The 11412-nt window shown below is 40.2% G+C and overlaps 1 protein-coding gene across 1 annotated transcript in view; it reads left to right on the forward strand.

Moving 5' to 3' along the window:
- Positions 1–301: 301 nt before the first annotated feature.
- The window catches only part of LOC103459501 (peroxisome proliferator-activated receptor alpha), a 48516-nt gene continuing 37405 nt past the window's right edge, over positions 302–11412 (forward strand). Inside the window, exons 1-2 of the mRNA XM_008401111.2 lie at positions 302–734; positions 6881–6936. The gene's annotated coding sequence lies outside the window, so the exon portion shown is untranslated. The remainder of the gene's footprint in view (positions 735–6880; positions 6937–11412) is intronic.

Raw genomic sequence — 11412 nt, forward strand, 5'->3', positions numbered from 1 at the left:
TAAAAGTTGCTAAAGGTGTAACTGAACTTCAGCTTTGTTCCATCTTCAAATAAGTGATAACTTGTTCTAGGATGCTGTTCTGCTTTAAAATTTAAATTCTGATTTATTTTTCAGTGGCTATAATTAGCTTTTTTACGAATAAAAATGAGTGCATTTTTACTTAAAGTCCTTCCTGGGAGTTCAATAAAGCAGCAAATAGTGCTTTTTCGAGCGGCGGAGGGGGCAGGAGAGGAGGGGGGAGTGAGGCTGCCTCTGATAATCATCTCTACGCAGCCTAGTTTTTACACATATTTCCCCGTTATGAGCCGTCTTCTCCTCTCTCTCGCACCCATTTGGAGTTATTAAATTAGATTCAGAGTAGCGCTGTGTGTCTGCTCGGACACCGGGGCAGGTTGTGTAAGTGCTTCACCTCAGTTGAACTTCGGCGCATCTGTGTTCGTCGGCGGCGAAGGACTCGGCAGCTTTTCCGTGTCCCCGATGAACTCTGCGAGATGGCCGGGGAGAGAGACGCGGGCGACGGGGTTTACAGCCTTTCGAGACTCGGGAAGCTCCTCTTGGAGAGTGTCTGTCGATATATCCTCTTTACCAGCATTTTACAAGCCAAAATTGCCGCATTTAGGGATATTTTTTGTAGTGTTTTTTTTCTGCTGGGGGAAAATAATAGAAAAAAAAAAAACCCGCGGACGAGGAAGAGACCAGCCTACAAACTTCACACATGAACTTGAGGCATAACGGTAAGTATTAGCATTACTATTTTGTCTTTATTTATTTGCTTTATTTTTAGAAATTAGTCGGACTACAGCAGCAGTTCGTGTTTCGACTCGACAGCAGCGGATGTCATTTCTCCCAGACTGGGTCAGCGGACATTGACGCTGCTGTGGCCGAAACAATCCGCGGTTCTTCAGCCTAGAAGTTTTAACAGCGGCGTGACAAACCTGCGCTTCAGCTGCTGTTGCAAATTTAAGCATGACATCCAAACAGTCCCACATTAGACGGTCGATGTAGTCGGGAAATAAAGCGAAAAGGGAGGTCGGCGTTTGGTGCCCTAGTTTCTCCGCGCAGACACGCATAATCTTCCACCTTTTTTTTCCGCTTTTGTTGTCCCCTCAAAGCAAACGCAGATAAGGCAGCCGGGCGGATCATCACGTCAGTCCGGCGGGGAAACATCACCGCTCCTCACAAAGTGGGCAATTAGGATTTCAGTATGAAATGTGCGTTTAATTAGTTCGCCCAGGATTAAAGCCTATGTACGACAAGAAAACACGGCTCTGCGGCTTTGCCCCCTCATCGATGTGTCACTGTGGTTTCCCTCAGAGAAGTTTTGCGCAAAATTCATTCAGGAGATAACCCAACAGTAGCTGAATGTCATTTTTAAAGAGGCAATCCAGTAGTGTTTTATTTATTTATTTATTTATTTATTTATTTATTTATTTATTTATTTACCCATTACCAAATGTACACTGCAAATAAAAAAAACACACAAGTGAGTAATTAAAAAAAAAAAGATTTTTATAACAGAATTTCACAAAATACAATGTTTTGACAAGCGGACGCTAAAGAAAAAAATCAATTTGCCCTGTGTGTATTTGTGTCAGTGACATCACATGAGGTTCAAGATTTTTTGATAGATTCTGAATAGAAATTAACCAATGGGAAATCAGAGTTTGCCAATTTTCCTTTTATGGAGGTTGATTGGTGATTGGCAGGTGAAATAGTAAAAAAAAAAATTTTTTCTTAAAATGGGAACTCCCATTGTTTTTGGTTTTATTAACTTATAAACCAACAGCATCTGCTTTGATACTCTTTTTGAGTGTAATGTGCTTTGATTTATAAACGGCAATAATGTTATATTTAAAGCTAACACCCCTATCAAAGGACCTTTTCTTGGGGTTTTCTTTTGTGTGTTATAGGTTATAGAAAAAAAATCCTAATCACTGAAAATCTTAAATCAGTGTTTCAGACCTTAAAGAAGCTGCAAATATCTACTATGTACATATTTATCTAATTTATTAATTTGGTTAATTTGTTTGAATAGTTAGTTCTCCTTTGACTCTGATGAATTTAAATGAGGCAGAAGAATAAAGTCAGTCAACTGGAATTAGAAAGCAATACCGTAAAGAAGTGACCTTTGACACATTTCGGTACATATTCTGAAACATTCGAGTATAAACCACTTCTGTGTGTTTAACTTGGAGATGCATTGATCTGGCTTTTCTTTTTCTCTTGGTCGAGTTTGACCCGATTTTCTTTTTGAGCAATTTTGATTTTTTTTTATAGAGCAATAATGAAGGAAGTTCTCAAGTTAGAAGCCCTAATGATTTTTCAGACTCATCAGTCACCGGTACACCGATTGATGAATTTCTAGTTTCATTGTTCACAGATTTTCCTGATTTCCTTTGTGCTCTAAAAGCAGCTCCAGTGTTATAATGCCAAATAAAAATGAACACTTTTGAAGAGGGATTTGTTTTTAAAAGCTGTTTAACAGCTCAAAAGAACCAATCGGTTTGCCTTCTGTGATGTCATCAAAGGTTGTGCCGATTTCTTTTTGTTTTTTTTTTGCAGGGCAGATTTCATCTTGATTAAAAGAAAAAGTTTACAATAAAAACCGAACAGACAATGTGGCAAACTATATCTAGCATGAGTTGGAGTGATGTCACAGAAAACTGATGTCTAGCTTTAATGCAGTAAAGGGTCTCTATATATTGCCTCCTACCCTTAATTCAGGAATAAAATGAACATTTTACTTTAAGTACGACAATTTTTCATGATTTTGCAGTCGACGTTAATTCCCTGTAAGGTGTGGGGACGTTCTCTCAAACACGTTAGGTTCATTCCGAGTTCACTTTTGTTCAAAATTCTGCTTGGCTATGCATAATTAATCGATACAGTTGCTCATCCTCCTAAAATAACTCGATGTGGTCTCTTGCATTCAAGGGTTGACAAATGCAACCACGCATTTCCTGCTGCAGTTGCACGTTTACTTTACAATGCCAACATATTATTCTGCAAGTGAGAATGAACAGAATTAGCATAGACCGGGTCCTTTTTGGCCGTCCCGTCGCACTGCGAAGCATTGGCTGAACTCTGGACGAGTCTAAAAGTTTAAACCTGCTCACTTTAACAAGCTCTTGCAAAAGGTTGCTGCTTCCTTCGGCTCCTCTCCTACACATCTGGCTTTGTATTTTTGCTTTGTGTATGTGCAAGCTAGGTGGTGGTGGTGGGGGGGCAGTTGGCCGGTTAGGCTAAGATTCTGCTCATACTATCAGTTTTCCAAGAAAAGATCTGTGCTTAGTGTGAAACATGATGACTTTCTCAGTGCTTTTTCCCCCTCCTTCACTCTTTAACTGGAAAGAGGAACAGAGCTGTCAGGAGGCAGAATATGAACTGGGTCACAATGACCCCTTGGCCGCAGCTCCAGCTATCACACTCTTTTATGTGATGTATTACTACCCCTGATATGGCGTGTTTATAAAGCGCAGCTATGGCTATAAACAGGAAAATGCCATTGTGCCTTGGAGAAAATGGAACAGAAACACAGGTGGCTCTCACACAATGGGCTGGCTCTCGTTTCTCCACTTTGTGGCGGTGATGCAGAGAAAGCACAGGGCTGTAGAGTGAAAATTGGCGCGATTATCTTCTGATTTGCACTGCTGCCCTGTTGCACCAGGGCCTAGCTGTGGCAGTGGGGGAAACATAGAGACAAGGACTTAGGAGGGGAGGGGGAGAGAGAGAGGAGGAGGAGGGTGGTGGTGATGGAGGGGGGTGAGGGGTTGCTTTGATTCACCCAAATTTTCACTCATTAGCTTTCAGCAGCTTCATCCTCCCTCTCACTCCCACCACTGCACTCTCATATCTCACGCAATTGATTGAAACCCTAAACGTTGAAATCAGGCCCAGCACAGCTTTTCTATGAATAGTTGATTGGCTGTAATGGCGATGGCGTGTGTTGTTTCTTGCAGGGCGTTTCAGGTCAGGGGGCCCGGGTTTTTTTTTTTTTTTTTTTCTCCTCCAACATGCTTGGCTGATACTGCAGTGTTGCATGGCGAGACACTTAGAAAGTCTTGTAAAACAGGGTTTTAGACGAACTCCCCACACCGGCTGCGCTGATGCTTCTCAAGTTTTGCACCAGCAGCAACATTTGGTTGCAACCAACTTATTCACAGCTGCTTTACTTTGAAAGTCACATTATTGCCATTTCTCATGCTGATTGATTGCTACATCACTGATATCATATTGCAAAACTGTGTTCACTCTTATTCAAAATGTGGACAGAAACTATAAGAATTGGTGCTATCAGTGGAATTTTTTTTTACTTTATTCACAGTCACATCTTCTGTGCTATATCCTTTTTATCTGATTTGTAGCCGCATGCAAGGTCAAATTAATCACTTGCTAAATCTCTGTGTTTTATAAGCCTGGTGGGCCACCAAGCTTTACTTGTGCCCCCACCAGGCTTAGCATTGCTTATTTATTTATGTCTTTTTAAAATGTTTGCATTTTTTAATACTTTATTGTTGGTGTTCAGGTATTAAACTTCCAATCTTTCAATAACACATAATTATCAAGTGATATTTTCAAATTTCCTGTCAACTTTAAACATTTTTTAACTCAAAAACACGACGGGCCGCTGGATGAATGACTGCCCTGAACCCCAACCACCAGGCTTAGCAAGTTTTCTAAGGGAAACCTGGCTAAGAGTCAAAGATGTAGTATTTTAGCTTGTACTTTAGCTAGGTGCTGCTGTTCAATCTACTAGCTAACTTTTCTATAAAATCAAACTGACTCAGAATGTCTTTCCTGTTAGTTAGTTAGTTAGTTAGTTAGTTAGTTAGTTAGTTAGTTAGTTAGTTTATTTCCTCTTTATTTGCTTGTCTTCAATTAAAATCCCCTATTAAAGTTGCTGCGCCAAGTAATTGTCTCGATTTGTGTGTCTCTTGTGATGTCACCAACCCTCGGAGCAGCTTTAGCAGCTTTCATTTTCTTCATCTTGCACTTTTCTTTACGTATTATGAAACCCTGCAATGGAAGCCCACACTTCCATACCTACTTGGGTTTTTATAGTTAGTGTACATTTATTTGTGGGGGGGAGGAAACAAAACACCCACACTGGATAGTCTCTTTAAAATGCATAATGCATGAGATTGTGTGTGACACACACATACGGAGGGCACATTTATCTGCAGGTGGACGCCTGCCTCTGGTTGTTTCCGTTTTCAGTGGAGTTATTAATGTGGCCAGCCGCAAGAGTGCAGCTTGCGTGCGTGCGTGCGTGTGTGTGTGCGTATTGTACTTTTTTTTTTAAGTGCAACAGTTTGCGTCCACGTTTATTCCTCCGCTGCGCTTGGCGTTTTAAATCTCAGTGCAGGGCCATTTAAGTGCTTGACCTAATTTCTCTGGCAGCGAGGAATCCGCTGGTGAAGGCCTTCCTCTGTACCTTCATGTGTGTGTTTGTGTGTGCGAGTGTACTTGCATATTGCTCTGGGTGTTTCCTCCTTGCCTTTCTAACAGGAAGCTGATGTGGAGTTCAACTGAGGACAAGGAAAAGGCCTTTTCTTTCCACTGTGAATCAGAGAGAGAGAGGGGGAGAGAAAAAAAAAACGTTGGGAGAAGAAAAAAAAAAAAGCCCAGGACACTACATTGCTTTAACCCTCTGCAATCCATCCTGCTGCTTCTTTCTTTTTAGCTGCTTCTTTCTTTTTAGCTGTTCTGTTTTCTTTCTTTTAATGAAAATTAAAACACATTGCCTTTTTTAGAGTTTACTCATTTTGTGAGCATTATGAAAGAAGCTGAAAGCAAGCGAAGGGAGCTGTGCCGGTTCTTTGGGTTACATTTCTAACAAACTTGCAGCAAAAGTAGTCTGTATTATTAGTAAGGAATAAAAAAAGACACTCAACAAGCTTTTTTAAAGCCAGCGATGTGATGTTAGTGAAAGATCACTTTAGTTTCATTAGAATGTTATCGCAGAAAAGGACTGGGAGCTTAGATTACTGGCAGCTTGAAACAGTAATATTGTTCTCAGGTCAAACTTGATGTGGATTCATTCAGTCTGAAGCTCATAAAGTGTAAATATGCTCTCCGATAACTCAGGAACTGAACTCGGGCCAGGGCAAATGGAAGAAATGTTGAAACGGCATGACCTAAACCCTAATTGCACATAATCTTCGTCTTCAAAGAATCGTGCGCATATCGCGGTCACGGATGAATTTTAGGGAATTAAACCAGGCCTAATATTCAAACCGAAAACCACCTACTTGGTCGTCTTTCATGTGTTGTGCAACGTCGTCCGGCGCGTTTGAACTGCGAGCCTGCAGGATTGAAGCAGGAACAGGAGCACTTCAGGAGTGTGTGTTTGGAGTGGGACTATAAAGAGGAGTTTTTAACCAACTGTGTTCCCTGTCTTTACTTGTTGTGTGTTTGCACAAGCGGTTGTCAATGGGGTGGACTTGCTCAGGAGACACGTCCGCTCCCAGCAGCAGCAGCAGATGTGTTGGTAAATTTGTATATTGTAAACCTTGATTCATCTCAGACTGGCTCTGCTCTGGAAAATAAACGTAATAACTCGATTTGTAATTAAAACAAACGACTAAAACTTATGGTTTAAAAAAAAAAAAAGAAAGTGGATAAATTCGGACCGGTTTTACGTCCAGCAGCAGCAGCAGAACTGTTTCATTAAGAATGTCCTGTTCCCAACTTGTGCTGCCAGGGGTGTGTTGAGAGAAAAGAACGCAGCTAAACCTCGTACTGTGTGTCCCAATTAATCACGAAGCTCAATAATATTTCACAGTGCAAGTTGAAACAGCGGGCAGGAAATGTTCCCACCGTCTTTAATTTTTATAACTCACATTTTTTTTTCTTTTCTGTTTTTATGCTCCTGCTGCAGGAAGAGAGTCGGGCTGAGCGAGGACGACCTGGGAAGCGAAAGACGCTGCAGCGCAGGTGAGCACAGGAACATTCGGAAAACGTTGTTGGGAGCACGATTCCTCGAGTCATACACTCTTAAATGTCGTGTTAATTGTTCATGTGAAGCTACAAATTTTATTTCTGACTTTGAAATTCTGTTGAGCAATCGAAGCCGAGGCATTTTTAAGTTAAATGGAGCAGCCTTTTGGCTCTGCAGGGAAGTAATTACTAGTGTGGAAACAGGAGAAATCCAATGGATGTCATGAGAGGAGAGACATGCACTGATCTTTATTTTGTGGTGGTTGTACAACCAGTTTTGTCAATCAAGATATTTATTTTCTTTCCTTTCTCCAGCGAGTGAACATTATTATTTATAATAGGAACAGAGGTGACATCACACTGTGTGAGAGAGAGAGAGAGAGAGAGAGAGAGAGAGAGAGAGAGGACTCGCCATAAACGGAGGTTGAAAGCACTTTGTTCTGCCTTGTAGTTATCTACTCTCTTTTGAAAACACAGGCAGCTCTGTGTGATACAGAAAAATCAATCCACAATTTTAGTTTTTAGCCACATTTTCTTCAGTCCTGTCACTTCCCCCTCCTTCTGGCGCCTTTTCCGTCCCGGTCACTATAATCTGAATTAGAACTGGACGTAAAACTTCAAAACATCGCCGGTGCGTTCTTAACTCAACAAAAATTTTTTTTAAATGTTCTGAAAACTTGCGTTGGTTGATTTTTTTTATTTTTTTTGCCTCTGCATTACTCTTGTAGATAACTGAAGGCACGTTACCCAACCTGTGTCGTCTTTTTTTTCTTTCCAGCTCTTGGTTGATCATGTTTGTTTTAACTTGCATTTCAGTTTGTTGGAATTTACTGGTGCAGCATAATTCATCTCCCACAAGATCATTATCAGTTTCTGAAGAGTTCGCTGTGTTTGCTTGAACAGAGCACAGGAAACTAGATGTTCCCCTTAATCTTCTTCTTTGTGCTCTTTCAAGTGGGAAAAGACCCCCCTCCCTCCCCACCACACCATATACATACACACGCACACACACACACACACCAGCGATGATACATACAGCGCTCTGTACGAAAGCCACAGAATGCAGTAATTGTATGGAATCATCCTGTCTGTGAGTTCTTTTTGTGGCTGCAAAGTATGATTAAGTGGACACAGTTTGCATGTTTCTCTTTGCACATAAATCAGCATGTCGTACAGTAATTAGTGTATTTGGAAACAAAAGGGGGCTTCACTTGAATTTGAAATCAAGTTGTGTGGTTTGGAGCATGGCTCGGCTGCAGGATCGTCTTCTGACTGATAGGGTGGGACAGTTTGTTCTGTTTGTTCAGCCAGCTCCCATCATTTTTCTCTGACAAGGCACAGCAGTATATATATTTTTTTGTTTGTTGTTTGTTTGGTTTATTCTTTTGTAAAAGGTTGCGAGAGATATTCACGTGTTTTGAATAATAGTCGGAGTATTTATAATATCAAACCGTAGACTTAAGCAGAGGTTTGATGTCGGTCGGGACCGTGGCGAAAAACCTGACTTTTATTGTCAGGTGTGGCTCGCAGAAAATAAAAGCTTGAAAACTCGAAGGTTTTAGAACCGAGGTCTTGGAAGCTTAGGCCAGAAAGTACAGAAACAATAAAACAGTCAGAAACTCACACTGAATAACTGGAACTTGGCATCAGTCAAGTCCGGGAGGCTAAAATCAAGACTGAATGTTTAGAACCTTGACAAATATTTAAAGGCATTGCTTTTTGTATAACACAAGAATGAATACACATGCAGTGATATACATTTTCTAAACTAAATTAATCAGTTTACGTTGCACAAGAGTTGTATGCTAAATTTACAAAAACAGTAAGAAAAGTTGTCATATTTAAAAAAATAAAAACATCTAAAAGCCGTCTAAAAACAATTCATCAGATGCTAGAAAGTTTACTGCTCCTAAAGACACATATCCAGGACATGTCAATAAATGTTTAGGCATTTTAATATTATTATTATTATTGTTCTATGTCAGCATGCAAATTAGCTCACAAAGGCCAAACCATCAGAACCAATAGAAACTATGCGATTTAAAAAAGTTACGCAGACAACAGGTGACGGGAAAAGCCAAAAACGATCAAGAATCACTGAGACGCAGCGGCAACAGATTAGATATTTTCTCCCACACGGATTATGAGCATAAAACACCGAAGATATGTTAGTCTTTTTTTTCCCCCTACTTCGGCTGTGGGTTAAGTGAGTTTTACATGTAGAGCTGTGATACTGATACCGCAGGAAAGAGCACAGTTTGTGCCTTAATTTAAAAGGTGGCTTGTGTGGCTAAGACGATGTTGCAATAGTGTTACTTTTTGTTTTTACGGGTGTAGAGTAGAGATGCAAATCTTTCAGTGTCTATGTTTTCAATTCTGATTTTTAGGATCATGATTTGATTCAGAAAATATTTTTAATTCAGAGATACATTTTTCTATTCAGTTGACAGTTTATTTTTGAATAAAAATAGGTTTGTAGCTTAAATTACCAGTATTAGGTTAGCTTAGCTGTCTGGCTTTTTTTTAACCCTCCCGCTGATGTAACGATCAGTCGGCGAGGAAACGGGTTGCACCGTCAGACCGTCAGCTCCCGAAACGACACAAGAAAGAAAACCTTGTAAAACCTTGTAGGGTCCCATTGACCCCGTTTTTTAATACTACAGGAGGGTTAAATAAAAAAAATATCAAAGAATTATTCAAAATATATATGTTGGAGAGACAGGTAATGCAATTCGTAGTATATTCGCAAATAGAAGCGGCTAAGCGCATTTTAAAATTAATTTTGAGCATTTTGAATCGATTGAAAATGTGATTCTCTATAGAATAAATTTTTTCTGCAATTCTAATATGCAGATTCAGTGTCTACTTTTTTTTTTCTATTTAGCCGCTTAGTGTTGAAACTTAGAGTTATTGCTACGTGGTTTTTCCTTGTGTCTGCTGCAGATGTCCACATTGCATATGGTTAATCCTGGCAGTGGACAAAATTTATAAGTTTCTCTGTGTTTTTTCTTCCCCCCTTCTTCAAATTCTTCCTGTTTTTGAAAAGCAAATTTAATAATTTTCCACAGTCAGATTGCAGGTATTTGCTCAGCAAAAGCTAGACTGCACGTGATCACACTGACGCTTTTATTTAAATCCACAGACCAAATGTCGTCTGGTGTCGTTAAAATTCACATGCAACACAACTTCGTGATCATGAGCAATAATATTGAGTTTGTTCTGATCACTTGCGTCGCTTTTAATTCTCGTTCAGTTTGTTGTTTGTTGACGCACAACAAACTGGAGTCTCAAACTGCCTTTGACCCAATTTCTCTAGGCCCAACAAGCCGAGACCGAGAACAGGAAAAAACAGGTCGAGTCCGGTCTGAAGTCCTCCATCCCTGCTGAGCATACTGTAAGTCTCAGTGAGATTCCTACTGTTTTATAAACTGGAGATAAAACACCACAGTTTGATCTTGTCAAAAGTTTTTACTCTATCATTTTGAACTAAAAGTAAAACCAGATTTAACTTGCTTGTGTTTAAAACTAAGTAGCTGTTGTTCCTACTACTACAAAATATTGCAATAATGTTTGATAATCAATCAAAAATGCTCAGGGCAAGCTGGTGTCACCTGGTTAACTAGTCTCTCTGCCATACCACAAGCAGCTTGCCAGCTGTCGTTTAAATTCAGCTCAACGTAACGAAAACAGTGGCCGGTCGGAGCGGGAACCTTTGAGCACTTCACGATTTGATTTGATTACAAATCAGAAGGCTGCGACGCCGTCTTACTTTGACAGCTGTTTCTCTTCCACGTCTGGGTGCGAGTATTTAATATGGTTTCTCATGTTTGTTGTGTTTCAAAATATTTCTTTTGACTTTTACACAGCCACATGCGGTGGCTCTGGTCCAAGTTATTTTCTCTTTAGTGCAGAGGCTGCTGGTTACACTTCATGCCGAAGCCGTAAACTCGTTCCACCTATTGCATTGTTCAAAATAAAAAAAATTTTTAAAAAGTTTTGACCCTTGTATCTTATGGAAAGGACTTCAACACTATGCCAGGTCTTGTTTTTCATAAATGGGCACATTTCAAGCAGCCCAATTTGAAGATAACTGTGTAGTCACTCAGCGTTGTGGGATTATATCTTGTTTTCATTCATAAAAGTGGCTTCAGTGGTTCCTATCCTAAAGACGATAAAGATGGAGTGAATTAAGCTCTTTTTTTTTTTCTTTGCATGTAGATAATTCCAGTCTTCCATGCTGCAGGGCCACAGCTCGCATTTTCATAGCCACAAAGTTATCTTTTCCTAACGCTGTACAAATCTCTTCCACTATTTTTCCCCACCTCAGGGTGTTTTCCAGTCACATAAAGGAAAAGAGCATTTTTATTTTGTGTTACTGTAGCTCCTGTGTCTCCTCTCGTCTCGTCTCCTCTCGTCTCCTCTCGTCTCCTCTCCTCTCCTCTCCTCTCCTCTCCTCTCCTCTCCTCTCCTCTC

This window comes from Poecilia reticulata, linkage group LG23 (assembly GCF_000633615.1).
Source record: "Poecilia reticulata strain Guanapo linkage group LG23, Guppy_female_1.0+MT, whole genome shotgun sequence".
NCBI classification, from domain to species: domain Eukaryota; kingdom Metazoa; phylum Chordata; class Actinopteri; order Cyprinodontiformes; family Poeciliidae; genus Poecilia; species Poecilia reticulata.